The sequence below is a fragment of the Perca fluviatilis genome, chromosome 1 (genome assembly GCF_010015445.1).
Source record: "Perca fluviatilis chromosome 1, GENO_Pfluv_1.0, whole genome shotgun sequence".
NCBI lineage: Eukaryota > Metazoa > Chordata > Actinopteri > Perciformes > Percidae > Perca > Perca fluviatilis.
This window is the reverse complement of record NC_053112.1, coordinates 37,562,239-37,577,943: the sequence shown is the minus strand read 5'-3', so window position 1 is coordinate 37,577,943 and position 15,705 is coordinate 37,562,239. Positions and strand designations below refer to the sequence as shown.

The following is a 15,705-nucleotide window of genomic DNA, read 5'->3' as shown; positions in this document are numbered from 1 at the left end:
AACAAGTTGTACCCGCTTCATACTACTCGCTACGGCGTAAATTGGCACACAATTGCAAGATAATGTAAGTCAATGGAGGCCAGACGGCGTTGATAAACAAGCTAAAAAGCGATTATGCGTCTTGATAACGCGCCAAAATGGCATATGAATTGGCGTGTCATTCATACGCCACTTATTGAGATCAGTCTGCGGTTTTAGACAAGTGAATATTTCTGTGCGTAGGTACTTTTCAAGTTTTGGCCGTACGCCATCTTCTGGTATGAAAGCTGCGCTATCTTTTATACATGAGGCCCCAGGTCCTTCTCCTCAGGTTCCAAAGCATGCGGACATTCTGAGTGGGAGCACTAATGACTGGAGGAGACTTGGGAACCACACATGCAAACACATGCAGGCACAGAGCACAAACGCACCTGCATAGTAAAGAAAAAAGAAGCAATTAACAAATACACACAAACACACATTTTGAAACCGATCTGCACTCAGAGGTAATATGTCACCTCCAGCTCTGGTGTAGATATAGAGCCAGTGATAAATATGTCCTGTGAAACCCCTCGGCGCTCCTCCTGAGTTATTATAAGAAACAAACGTGGTCGATACAGACTTGGAAATGAGGAAAGCGAGACACTCTGTTGTGTGTTGTTGATGTGTGAGATGTGTGTGCACTGTATGTACTTGTATGAATGAGTATGCTTGTGTGTGTGCATCAGTCACAGAAACCCTCCCCTACTCCAGATGACCCCTGGGATTGAGAAAATGCATCCTTTACTAGAGCACAGACCCGACAGAGATGCTCTTGTGTGCCTCAAATAACATGAATGTGTTTGTGTGTGTAATGTCCGGTTGGATTCCTGGTGCTGTGTACAGCATTACCAGCTATTTCTGCAATGATGTGGATTGATTACAACCTACCCAGGGCTCTGTCATTCCTATCACTGTCCCACTGCTCCACATTTTAGAACGAGCCCTGAAACCCACTTCACATCCCACTCTCACATTCCACTGCTCTGTCCTCACTTACACTCGGGGTTGACATTTTAATTTCCTCCAGTATCTAGGGCTGGAACTAGAGCTAGACGAAGTGGAGAAAATCAAATGTCTCATATGTTTGACCGAATACCTCATATTGCGATGATATTGCAGGGCAGCTATTTTAGATTTAGTCTTAGTCCTGAAAAGGAATAATTTGGTAATTTTGGTCAAATTTATTTCACAAAAGATTTTATCTTATCATTATCTGACGAAAAACTGATTCAGGGCGCATTCAGACTAAAGAAATCAAACTGGCAATTCGACCATACATGCCCTAATAGACTCTTAAAGGGCAATTTATCAGGTTTCGCACAGCTCCTTCTGGAGCCAGTAAAGGCTTACAAAACCAACTGTTTTCACATATGCAGTAGGACTCTCCAAGATCTGTTAACAGACTTTAATGTATAACATCTTGAACACATTCAACCAGACATATGTCCCGACATTTGATTTTCTTTTATATACTATACTAAGAAGTCACAGTAAGACGACACATATAGAAATGACATTGGCTGCATTTGAGGTAGAAATAGGCTGTTGTGGACAGATTGTTGCTTCTTTTATTTTGGTTGTTAAAGAGGCTGCTTTGTTTGGGCTCTTGATCAATATTAATAACTCATTACTCTATCCGGTGATGTTATTTCTGGTAGGACGTGGCTGTGAGCAAGCATCCAGCGACACAAGATGAATGATTTCCGAGCCATAAAAATGTATGACTAACTGTTTTTTAACTGCATTTTGCATTATGGCGTTTGATTATGATTGTATTAATGAGTCACTACTTTTAAATCCTCTGCTTATTCATTCTTTCAAGACGTTGTGACTTTATTATGCATATCAGGTACAGGCTGCTGAAGGATGAAGCATTTGAAATCCGGACTCTGGGTGATAATGTAAAGGTTTTATTACAACTCAAATTTGACTTTCAGTAGATTCTTTGACTAGAAGTACATAGACACACACTGTCACGACATCACACAGAGTCAGAGACAGCAGCAGTCCCTGCGCTCTGTCTCCAGGCTAATGGTTTCTGGCACTCTTGCCCGCTCCAATCCCTCCTCAATCACCAACTGGTGTAACTCTCCCTGCAGGTGGCTGGAAATGAGGGCAGCAGTTGATTAGAGCAGAGGAGAGCGCTGTAATAGGCTGCTCGGGATAAGAATAGCTGCTTCAGTGCATCTGTCGGACCACAGGTTACTGTGACTTACTGATGCTTTCAGTGTATCCACCAGCACTTCAAGACAAATTAAGCATCTAATTTCTGGCCGCCTTTATACAGCTTTGCCAGGTAATTCCCAAATGTATTACAGGTGTGTATATTTTAGATTTTAAGATGACCCTGTACTGACATGTTTTGCTCAAGAACACTTACGACAGAAAACAGTCAAGCCTGTGTCTTTCTGGTGTCGTAGTTAAAAGTTTCCAATAAAAGCAAAATGTGACCTAGCGAATAAATCATGACATGCATGAAGCTGTGACTTAAACGTCCCCTCAAGCTACAGCGACGAGTAGCGAAAATAACCGTGGAGGGATGTTTCCCCATCGGTTTCACTTTCATTGAGGTTTGACTGGCACTCTTTTAATTACATAATCTCTTCTTCTGCAATGGTTTAATGACACCCGAGAGCATGAGCGTCACCAGTGCTAAATTCCTAATATTTGCGAAATGTCGTGGATTTTCTTTTGTAGATTTTCTGGGATTTTGGTTAAGATGTATGCTACATTCGGACAGAAACTGAGCTATTGTTGTATTTTTCATCAAATGTGCTAGAGCCAAAACCAATAGATGAAGTGTCCCGGTTCAAAGATATTGCAAGTGTTATTCTTAATGGCTTGCTCAGAGCTTCTCAGTTTTCAGTTTTCATTACCTCCGCACATAAGGTAAAATGACAAAATTACAAATACACACACACAGACTTCTGGGAGCTGCTCGGGACCCAGCTTTTAATTGAACTGGTGCTTTAGAGGTCTCTCTGCCCCTTCTACATCACCCACATGTTCAGATAATTTTTAATCTAGTACAGCCTATTAAAGCTTCTTGAATTCAGTCACATGTTAGGGTTGGGTACCAAAATCCTATAAGACTGGTATCTACCGGACCGAATGGCAACGCAAATTTTGGTGCCACTTTAATGCCTGCGCTGCTCTCTGGTGCTCCGAAAGAATGTAACAGGCAACCGAAGCATCACTGCGCATGACGCTAGTTAACACTACACTTGGCAGCAGGTAACGTTAACCTATAGTTGGCTTAAATACGGTTAAAATCTTGAAAGCTAAACGTTCTGAAGTGTGGCTATATTTCACTCGAAAGGATTCCAACACCAGGACGTACAACAGTCTGCAGCTAAAGACACAGAGTAAAATAGCTGCATTTTTCAAAACCCCATGGCCACTGCCGTAGTTGGAAATGAGAAACAACACTGACGGGACTTAATAGTGCGTTTAATTGCATCTTGTAAACTCATGGTGCATTTAAGTGCTACTCGAGAAACTCAAGCTTTGTAAAGTACCCTTCTGCCATCTCTTGGTTCTTATTTTTGTTGTTTAACAGCAATTGACGGGTGAAATAGGCAATACAATATTTAAATTTGACTATACTGTCTTAAGCAATAAATAAGCTGTTTTTTATTTTTATTTCACCAACTCTCACCGGCACTGTTTTAAAAGTATCGTTTTAGCATCAGTATCGAAAAAAACAACAACCAAACAATACCCAACCCCTTCATAGCCACCAAAACGAGTTCCTTCTCAATACTATTTTGCAGAGCTACGGTGCTGCGTCCGGAGCTTAGCGCTGCCCTGGACAATTGTGATTGGTTTAAAGAAAAACAAACAACCCAGAGTTTTTTTTTTTTTTCCTATCCCAGAATAGATAGGTGGTGTAGCCAGACCATACTCCAGCACTGTTCTTTACCCTATTAGGGCACCATAATCTCCGCAAGGAAGGAAGACAGGTTGATGGAAAAGAGTCAAGATAATGCCAATGATGATAAGTTTGAGTTGAGTGGTAAGGGAAGCATTAGTGATGAGGATCAATGTGTCAGTGATGTTGAGGATGAGGAACCAAATGTCTCACAAGACAGAAAAGGTATTGTGTCAACAGGAGAATTGTTGAAGATCTTTCGTGTGTGCTATGTTTGGTGAGGTGTGTGATACCATTGGTCTGGAAACCATCTAAAAAAAAGACAGTGGTTCAACATCGGGCAGCTCGATTATGGCAAAAATCATAATCCCAATTATTTTGGTCACTATTATTATATGACAGCCCAGGTCACAATGCGACCTAATCGCTCCTGGACATCAATTTGAATTTGGTGGTGGCACAAATATTATTATTATTATTATTATTATGTTATTGGCTTGGTGGATGGTCTGGAGAGGTGCCTTTCCAAGTTGGGAGAGTATGATGTGACCATATCTGTTTTGGCAATTGACTGCCACCATTTCAGTAATAGTTTTCAAAAAGTTGTATGAAACATTTGTTCACTTGTGTTTGAAGCGATTTGTATTATTTTGTTGGTATTATGTCACCCTGTTTAATGTACAGTACACAAGCACCAAGTGCATTTGGACCTTCTGCCAGTTACATAACCCATGCCACTTAGTCAGCTGCGGCAGCAGTGTTCTGGCTCCTGCTGCTCGCTTTCAGCATCAGACTCGTCTTAAACACAAGAACAGATGAAGAAATGAAATCATGGGTGTTTCTGTACCATTACATGTCTTCCATTCGGAACACTTAATACGTTATAAGTACTTGGAGGTCATTTTGTTCTCTCCTTGTCAACATGCTGAACTGGGTGATTGTTTCACTTTTTTTAAATGTCTCCTATGGTGTTTTTGACTACAACTCAAACGCACAATCATCCACACCTCTGAAGCTGCAGTTTTGGGACTGAGAAATGGCTGAATCGGTTACGTAGTCTGGACAGGAGGTGTGTGCTGGCAGAAGGAAGGAGACGTGTCATCTCTCCCTCTGCTCCATCCGACCCGCTGTGAACTGACTCAGCCCGGACACACTGGCCCCAGCAGGACTGCTGTCACTGGGGAAATGACTCCCGCCTCACAGGCCTGCTATTTATCAAACCTGCTGTACTTTCTCAGCTAAATTTGAATAAGTATACTTTATTGATCCTTGTAGGTAGGGCTGGGACATTTTCTGAAACGCAATAACAACCTCAAACTAAGGCATACATTAAACATTACCTTAAATTGTGCAACTTAACTTTCAGAGCTACAAGTTTCAACATGAGACTGATCTATATAGGCCTATATGTAAATATTAGTTATACTCAACCTATTTTCATTTATAAATTAGATTACAATGTCACACAGCTCTGTTGCACTTATGCCAGTAGATCGTTGATCAGCTGTTTCTCTGTGCCTCTTTAGATCAAATTGTGTTCACCACTACGTATTTTCTTGTCTTTGATTTTGGTAGTTGTTGTGTTTGGTGTAGTTTCATCGTCCATACGACTCTGTGATTTACTTTTGTCGGTCCACTTTGTGGAATGGAGGTTTAAGTTAGACTCCATGTTTTCTGTTGAGATGCTGAAGCACTGACGTCGTGCTATTATTGTGTTAAGCTAGACCCACTGTACAGAGTTTTTGTTTTAATTACGTTTGAACTGATTCCAAACTTTGGTCACTTTCTGTCGTTTTCTCCAGCCTGTCTCTTCTCTTAGCCTCTCGCTATTTATGCTGCCGTCAGTCTTGATGGCATGTGTCGCCAGCAGCATCAGCCCGGTGTGCGACAGTAATAATCCTCCGTGAGGAAACACCGTGAGAGATACGTTGGTAACATTGATTAAACAACGCTTCGAGGCAAATCATTTTGCATCAAGGATTTTTAGTAATCTAATTATTCGAGTTACTCGAGGAATCGTTTCTGCCCTAGTCATCAGATATTAAGGAAACATGCTAAGTTGAAATACTATCTTTTTTGACAACGATGCTAACACCAGTATTTTCTCCTTTTGAAATGTCTGTTCTGTGACAGAATTTCTGTTTGTGTTTCGGCCTGTGGGTTGTTATCAGCTGCCCAGTTTGACAGCCAGGCCGGGTTGCCAGATATACCTGGAAAAAGGTAAACCCAGCGCGCTACAGCTGTAGTACAGCCATGGAAGCAGCAAGCAAACGAACTGGATCAAGGGAGATAGATTCTACCCGACCTAAAAAAAACAAAACAGCATGTTTCTAACAGTTGCGTGACCAGAGACGTTACAAAGCCGACTGGGTAAATATTGGAGATGTATTTGAAAGATGGAGTTACCGGAGGAGCAGGCAAGCAGGAGACGACTCTCTCCAGTATTTTGTACTGCAGTAACTATTTGAAACACTAGCTGTCAGTATTGTACATATTGCACCTTTAATTCAGGTGATGCTCACACCTAAAAACCCCATTTCATCCTGATGATCAGAATGCTGTCATTCAAGTTCTGGGACAGCCCAAACAAGTGCATCAAGTGTCCTTCAAAGTAGAGCCCGACCGATAGTGATACAAGTATTGGGTGATTTAAAAATCCGATATTCCAATATATCGGGCGATATATATTTAAAAAAAAAAAAAAAAAAAATCCAGAAACGCGTAACAAAACATAAATGGATTTCCCTAACCTTAGTTATTTATGAGTCCTCACTAAAATAATATGATAATGCAGTTTAAAAATAAACTTGTTTGTTTTATTGTCACAACAGAACAGAGGAACATCAAAATATATTAAAGTTCTGATAAATAAAATGTATAAGAATACAAACTTAAGATGAAACTTAGTCTTTTGAACAAAAACACAATAACAATAAAATCGCCAACAGGGAGGTTGTAGAGCTCCCTCTGGTGGACAAACTATGCAACACCAACACTCAGAACATGGTTGAAAGGGGTTTCGTCCGTTTCTATTTTTTTTTTTTAAATATTCATTTATCGGCCATTATAAATGCAGATACCGATAGTTTGGAAAATACCTAATATCGGCCCGCTGATATATCGGTCGGGCTCTACTTCAAAGGCTGAGTCTCAGCGAACTCTGGCATTGTTGTGTGGTGAAAAACCAACCGCAAATGCGACATTGATATAACACATATGTGAAACTAAACAAATGCATCCTATTTGTCTGCTGACCATGGCAACCATTCCCCCCATCATGTTGCTGAGCAGGATGCATGTTCTCCTTCACTCTGATTCCAAGATGTCCATCGTTATTTATGACAAATGAAGTCCAGTTACAGACTTGAATAATGCTCATTTCTGCCTGAGCTCCTCATGACCACCACGGAAGATAAATAAGGCCTTCAAACTTGGTGAAGCTCAGCATGATGTACTGTCAGCTACCAGAATAAACTTACTACAGTTTAGATTTCCCCTCCCGTGGGTAAAGGGAGTGCTAATGTTGAAGGATCAGTGAAACTGTCCATTGATTAAGTAGCCTGTCAGTAACATTGATGTAATGGGTGTAGCTTTCTTACCCAATATAGAGAATAGTCACTATTCTGTTGGTTGTGTTGGACAACAAACATACACCTGCCATCGTAGGGTGGTGTTACAGAGTGATGTTTCTCTTCACTCACCGTTGATCTTTTCAGCATCAGCTTCAGGAGAACTCATTATCCATTTAGCCATCACATAAAAACATTTGACTTTTTACTAACTGTTTAAACTGGCAAAAGCAACAGTTACTGCTGGCTAAAAGTGCAATGTAACAAAGTTTTTTTTACATTGCTCTTAGCTAATAAATAAAAGCATGGCGAGATCTGTAAGAGTTAGAACTTACTGAATCCTGGTATTTTGCCAACCAGGAACCAGATCCGAAATGGAACGGACTATCAGAATCCAACCTTTCCATCACTGTATCAGTGCTTCCTTTGGTTCCTGTTTAATAATGACCCTTTGCTTTTGAAATGAGAACCTAGCTATTTATATTGTGATTCGGTGCTCCGCTTCACTAACATTAGTCTCTGGGTGACAAATATTCACAGAATACTTCACCTTTGTCTTACAAAGCTTTTGCCAAGTTATCCATGTGGTCAAATGATTTCCTGAAGTAAGTTGGTGTGTTTGAACGCGGTCCACTGTCCTGATGCTGGACTGTGCCCTCGTGGGTGGGTTTCCGCCTTTTTTTGTTCCGTTGACAAAGTGTAATTAATGAGATATAAAAATGGATTTCTGCCATTTGTGGATCGATCCAGAATAATAGAGGATGAGAATCGCCATTCATGTGAATTGATATTATATGAGAGGATGCAATGCTTTGAAACACTATGTCCCTTCTTCTGTTTTACTCTTTTTCTTTGTCTCTTCCTCCATGCCGTCTTTCTCTCTGTTCCTTTGGTGTACATCACATCTAAACAAGCTCAGTGGTACTCAGTGGTTGATTGGGGATTGAGAGGCCAGAGGTTGATTTGACTCATTTCCTCTCTCTGACAACAAGTGGCTGCTGCTGTCACTGTCGGCCAAGTTAACATGTCCTTTGAGTTTTTTTTTTTTTTTTTTTTTTTAAATAAATAACCTTCAACTAGTGCCCGACTGATATATCGGCCGGCCGAAATTAGGCATTTTCCAAACTATCGGTATAGGCATTTATAATGGCAGATAAATGAAATATTTTTTTTTTAATAAAATAAAAACGGACGAAACCCCCTTCAACCATGTTCTGAGTGTTGGCGTTGCATAGTTTGTCCACCAGAGGGAGCTCTACAACCTCCATGTTTGTGTTTTTGTTCAAAGGACTTTAAGTTCCATATCTTAAGTTTGTATTTTTATAAGTTTTATTTATCAGAACTTTAATATATTTTGATGTTCCTCTGTTCTGTTGAGACAATAAAAGAAACAATTTTATTTTTAAACTGCAGTATCATATTATTTTAGAGAGGACTCATAAATAACTACAAATAAAAAACTAAACTAAACTTCTTGATTATTATTTTTTTTAAATATGTATCGGAATATCGGATTTTTAAATCACCAAATATTTGTATCGATATCGGCCTTAAAAATCCCTTATCGGTCGGGCTCTACCTTCAACTAAAAAAAAAATCCTATTTCACAGGAGTAAAACAAGGCAGGCATTCCGCGGTATTGCATTGGATACTTTAAGGTTAATTAAACACGGTCTTAAATGTTCATACATGATGACGATGGACATGTTTAGTAGTTTATGTTTCGTTTAGTATTCGTTTTCCACGGAGTCTCCAGTGTGAAGAAGAGCATGCTGATTTTACCTTTTAAGAAATAAGTGCTCTATCACGATGGCAACTTGAAATGTCGCTGGGCTTTTTAACGTGGAGCTTGCCATCACCAGGGACATTGCCTTTCTTTTTTTGTTGTTGTCTAAAACGCAGCCTGATGTGTGTGACAGCGACAGAGGCTCCTACTGCAACTTAACGGTCTGTTTTTTAATTGCATCCTGAATGCTTTCGGTACGCTGAAAAGGTCGCCTGTTCTCACGATGTGACACGATGATGAATGGCGACAGAGAGAGAGAGAGAGAGCACAGAACACACCTTTTAAAAAAGCGTTTGTTTCCTGTGGCCCTGATGGATATAATGGTGGGGTTAGGGGGTGAGGTGTTTTGGTGTGAGGTAAAGAAGCGACAGGCCGACAGCTACAGTTTGCATCAAACCCCCCGAAAGGAGGCTGCAGCTCCCCCAAGCATTCTGTTGAAATTTTATGCAACATTTTGTGCCTTTTCTGCATCAATTGATGGTGCAATGTCTTTAATTATTGTCCTGTATTTATAAACTTTCTGCATATTCAAAACATCCGTGAGGAAGAACAGAGATGTGCACTGCAAGGTTAAGATGGTATGGTCCACTATAGGGGTGTCTGAAATTGTTGGGAAACATATTTAAGGGTAAGAAGGACTCCTGAATGTTTAAAAAAAAATTTTTTTTTTTAAACCTCTTTTGGGGTTGTCTTTCATATTTTTTTCAAGGGGGGACAAATCTACCTCTTCTAAATATTGGGGGGTGGGTGGTATCCCATCCCATATCTGCATCCTCCCCCAAAATCTACACCTGAGCTTGTGTGCGCGCACACACACACACACACACACACACACACACACACACACACACACACACACACACACACACACACACACACACACACACACACACACACACACACACACACACACACACACACACACGGGCCTCCTTCTCACAGAAGCTTGTGATTGGTATATTTAAATGGACTCTCCTAGGTGTCTTCCTCATAAGAATTTGTCTAAATCTCTCTATGCCACTTGAATTTAATATGGCTGACTGTCATGAATGTAAATTAAAAGCTTTGATAAAGCATCTAAATACCATTGTGATTCTTCTGAAATAAGTAAGTGAGTGTAAACTCCTGTCGCACCTGCCTGTTCCCCTGCTCTTTCTCTCGTTCTTCATTGAAAATCGGTAGGCCTACTCTCCTTCCAAAATCATACAGTACCTCCCCACTACCAACACCCCTCTCCTAATATGAGCTCTGATTTCATATGCTATACCTCCATCCCTGCAGGTCCCTCACTATAACACCATTATGCCATTCAGATACCACTTGATATCGCCAGGATGAGTGCTCCGACTCTCGGCATTCAGACGCTCCTATCTGATTATGCCCAAATTGAATCAGGCTGTCAGCTCTGCTATCGCGCTGCAATTCAATCCCATCCTCATCCGGGAAGCTGAAATGTGGCATCTTTGATCAAGGTCTGTTCAGTTTTGGCCTATGTAGAATGTGTGATGTGAAGAGCAATGAGCAAGTGTTCATTTCATGCCGCGAATCAGGTGCTGCGTGATATCTCTGCGCCCAAGTAGCAGTGCTTCGGCTGTACTTCCACCCAATATAGTCCCAAGTCAATATCTACCTAGGAAATCGTCTAGTCTTAATCTGCATTGGTATTTGTACTCGATGTGAATACGCAGGCCACAAGAAGTAATTAGGTTGTGTTTTGTTGTTGTTGGCTCACTTTTACTCACGACATGCTAACCGGCAACAAAGGATTCCATTTACTATGCTAAGCTAAGCTAGCGGCGGCGGCGGCCTAAGACAATGCATGCACTGAGACAAAAATGCATTTTCCCACCTATATAAATATAGAGGAGACAGTTAATAACCCTATTTCAACAAACAATGGCGTGTTCCTTGAAGGATTGACTGTGCCACATGCATGTTTAACATTAAAACATAAATATATATCCATTCATTTTTATCCATCTCGCCCAGTTTAATATGCAACTTAATTTATTTATGTTTTTATACAATATATTTAGGAGGTCCCTACTCTTTCTCTCTTTCAGTTAAGGGGTCCTTAGCCTAAAAAACGTTTAAGATCCCTGCTATAGATCATAAATACAGCCTACACAGGACAACTGTTGATATCTTTTTTTTTTTTTTTTTTTTAAGTTGGGAAGAAAGAACATTGATTTATAGTTTTTTATAAACATTCTGGGTGTGGAATTGCTATTTCTATTTTTTTAAATCCTTGTTAAGCAGCAGAGTCATGACTTTGTTGTACTGATGAACTCACTGCATAAATGCACATTATACTGAATTCATCAAGACAATGATGTGTAAACTTGGAAATGTTTGGTTTGTATTAGAAGTAAGCAGCATTATTAGCGATTGTAAATGGGAGCCAATCAGAAAACAGGAAAAGGTCAAATATACTAAAGTTTAAAACGGGGGGATTAAGAATAAATACCTGTCTGTTATATGAGCCTTTTTTTTTAAACAAAAGTCTTCTACTTCCTGCATTTGAGATAAATAAAGAGGAATATTTTTGTTCTTGTAAAAGTTTTGTCACGATACCATATTATTGCAGTTTTAAACATATTGCAATATTCAGTGATATATTGCAATTTATTACCTTTTTTCCTACTTCAAATTTTTTCCAATTTCAAATTATGTCCCCAGAAGGAAACTTGGTCAACATCTGTTTTATCTAAAAAGATAGATTTTTCTGTTTGTTCATCTCACTTCAATTGTTTTGCTGCAAATGTGTCAAGCAGACAAACTGACCAACACATAATAATAGATCAATACTTGGTGTCTGTGTATCGATACAGTATTGCCACGGAAAATATCGCGATACTATGCTGTATCGATTTTTTTCCCCCACCCCATCTAGACATGGGCCGGTTACCGGTTTCAAGGTATACCAGGGTTTGAAAAAGTCCCGGTTTCAAAACCACTAAGCTTTTCTGTCATGGTAGGCCTGTCACGATAACACATTTTGCTGGACGATAATATTTCCGTTCTGAGACCATTTTCATCTTCTATAATGATAATGGCATAATAAAGCAGGTACACCTTTTCAAAGATCAATAAACTTTTATGTCTAAAGAATATTTAACACTGGAACTGCAATACATTTTAAATATCCACTATAAATGAACAAAACAACCAAAATCAATAAATAAAATGGACGCTCAGTCTCTGTTAACAAAAAATGCACTGGAATAAAAACCAAACACATATTGCGGCAGGCCTAGTCATGAGCTATTTTTTATGAGTGATCTAGGACAGAAAGTGCAGTTTAGTAATCCCTCTCCCTGCCAGTTTTTTTTTTTTTTTACACAGACATTTAAAAAAAAAAAAAAAATTTTAAAGCTGTAATTGCAATACCATGAAACCGTGATATTTTTCCTCAAGGTTATCATACCGTCAGAATCTTATACCGGCCCATGTCTAACACTCTCGTCGTTTTTCGTTAGTTAAACTAGTTGGAAATTTTGTGAGATGTCGTGTTTAAAATCTGGCTTGTGTGATTCAAAGCCATTGGACAGGAGGCAGGCTGTTTGGTAAAAGGCATGTTAGTTATGTAACAGAAGGGCCTTGGTGAGTGTGATAATGATTCAGACTGGTCTAACCGGGCACTTTTCTGTTGCATAACTAGTTGACACCTCCCTTTCTCTCTCTCTCACTCACTCACACACACACACACACACACACACACACACACACACACACACACACACACACACACACACACACACACACACTATTTAATGAAGTGAAGGAGCACAAACAATGCACTTGTCCTCCGTCTCCTACTATTACTTCTTAGCAATACTGTAAGCTACTTCTTTACAGTTTCTCGATCAACTTTTTCACACACATACACACACACAAACACACACACACACACACACACACACACACACACACACACACACACCGGCCCGAGTATCACGCTGACTTCACTCTCATAACAACATATCATGACTTCGTGTAAATATTCACGGCAACTTTCTTAAGCCACGTGGTGTGTTATCTGTACGCATTTTGAGCTGTCCGCGTGTATGTCTACACCGTATACAGCGGACGTAAACATACACGCCACTTGGCGTGTTATCGCCACTTGGCGTGTTATCGCGTTTAGGAAAAGAGGAACGGGGTTGGGTTTCGGAAAAGAACAAAGCGACGGTTGACACGCAGGACCCGGTCTCCTGGGTGAAAGTCCTGTGTCTGACCCATCCTCCACCCCGACCAACCTCCCTACCAACCTCCCTACGTGGATTTTCGGCCTTTCATGCTACTCGCTACGGCATACATTCACACGCAATCACAAGGTAATGTTAGTCAATGGAGGCCAAACGGTGTTGAAATACACGCTAAAAAGCGAGAATGCGTACAGATAACACGCCAATAATGGCATACGAGTTGGCGTGTCATACGTACACCACTGCATGAGATCAGTCTCCTCATAAAATAACTGAGACTGGTGAAGGATGATCTAAAGTAAGCAGCAGGCGGCAGAGAAAACAAGTTGACAGCAGTAAAGCAACAGTAGCACCACCTCAAAGTCAGCGTTGTGTTTTTGTGTTTATGTGTAGAGTCAAATATGCACTCAAAAAGCCCTGCTCTGCCTCATTTGTAAAACAGCATTATACAGGAGGTTTGCAAAACTCCTACTACACTATGTCATATTGTATACCCATCCTACTATCAACAGCTTGTTTAAAGTTCACACTCAGAAGTGTAAAAATGTCCTTGTTTACCCACAAATTACACTTGCATTTGTGTTTCTCCAAATTAAGACCAACTATTCTTTAAAAGCTATCAGCCCCTCAAATCCCAGCGTCTTTGTTTGAGTGGGCTGCGCAGAAGTAAGCATTACCGGTCCGCCTACACTAAAGGCAATGAGTCTGTGTTACCTTATTAGACAAAAATCAATGCATTTACCTGTTTTTCTGAGAATTTAAAGTGATGGTTCGGAGTAATTTCACTCTAGGTTTATTTAAATAACACTTGCCTGTTGGCTTCTGCTCTCTGCTGCTGCTGCTGCTACCGGCAGTAAGACGATTGCTTAGGGACAGTCTACAAATTACAACACCGGAAAGAGATACAACAAACATAGTTTGGAGAGTTTTACCTTATTTAATCATTAAATTAATAAATATGTTTGTTGTATCTCTTTTCGGTGTTTTAATTTGTAGACGTCCCTAAGCACTCGCCTTACTGCCGGTCGCAGCAAGAGCAGAAGCCAGCAAGCAAGTGTTATTTAAATAAACTCCTGGTGTACTTACAAACTTTCCAATCCAGCGTTTTAGGAGTACATAAACTATTTGTACTAGTGTAGAAGTTTGGTATCATTTTGGGCATTATTAGTGGGGTAATGTACAAGATACACTCTTGGATCCATTAGCGCCTGCACTAAGCTATTCAGCTGATCACGCTAACTCTCCCAATGTTCGACCCAGGTGAAAAAAGCTTCTGGGGGGGTGTTTGGCTCGAGGTCATGGTGCAAAGCACCCTAGGGTGAAATTACACCGAACCTTCACTTTAATAAACAAAAATGAATATTATGCTTGAGTTAATAAAACCCCAATCAACAAAACTAGTAAAAAAAAACAACAACAAAAACCGTTAGAGACCGGTACAGCCAGACTCTCCTATTCAAGTTCATGTTCTGCTTGTTTAACGATTGTTTGATAAATCACTCTTAAACACATTTAGAGAGGATTTGAATTGCTATTTTTATTCTCCGTTCTTACCATTTTGGTGCTGGTGATTTCCCTTTGGGGCTTTTTGCAGAAACAACCCCTGCATAAGTGGTACCGTGGGAAAACACCAAATAGGCAGTACACCACTGCTGGAGTTAATGTGAACTTGAAACTGTAGAGTTTGAAGAGTGGAACTGGAGTTATTTTATTTTTGCGAGAGGAAAGTTGTTCATATTTTGTGTCCTTGTCTGTTCTGCATTTTTTAAATCCACTACAGTGCTGCTGTATGAGGCTTTTCTTTTTGTTTGTTTATTTCCTTGAATTTCCCAAAAGAAATGACATTAGAGTGTGTTGCATTGTCATCAAAGAAAGTTGGTTCTTCTGCCTGTTTTCTAGTTGACCATAGAAATGTCTGCAATTGAAATGGGCAGCAGTATGTGTGTTTATGTAAGACCCTGTTACATCACACTGACTCTGTTTCCCCAGTTCCTCTCATATATGTATGTAATATGTAAAGAAAAGATCGCATCATCCCCCCCCCCATGGCCATGCAGCCTAGTGTCTCATAGATGTACGTCTCTTTGTATTCCTACACTCTTTCCCCATGGCAGTGTTTGCTATATGTTGCGTGTATTTAAACCCCACAAATACCAGCATATACAACATTGCGTAATTTGAAAATGATTAATAGGAATGTAACACGTGGTCTACTCTTCTCGAAGCACCTCTAAGGGTTTTTAGGCATGA

At 40.1% G+C, this 15,705-nt stretch overlaps 1 protein-coding gene across 4 annotated transcripts in view; it reads left to right on the top strand.

The window, feature by feature from the left end:
• Nucleotides 1–15,705, top strand: part of rptor (regulatory associated protein of MTOR, complex 1) — a 239,582-nt gene that overhangs the window by 69,274 nt on the left and 154,603 nt on the right. The gene's annotated exons all lie outside the window — the stretch shown is intronic.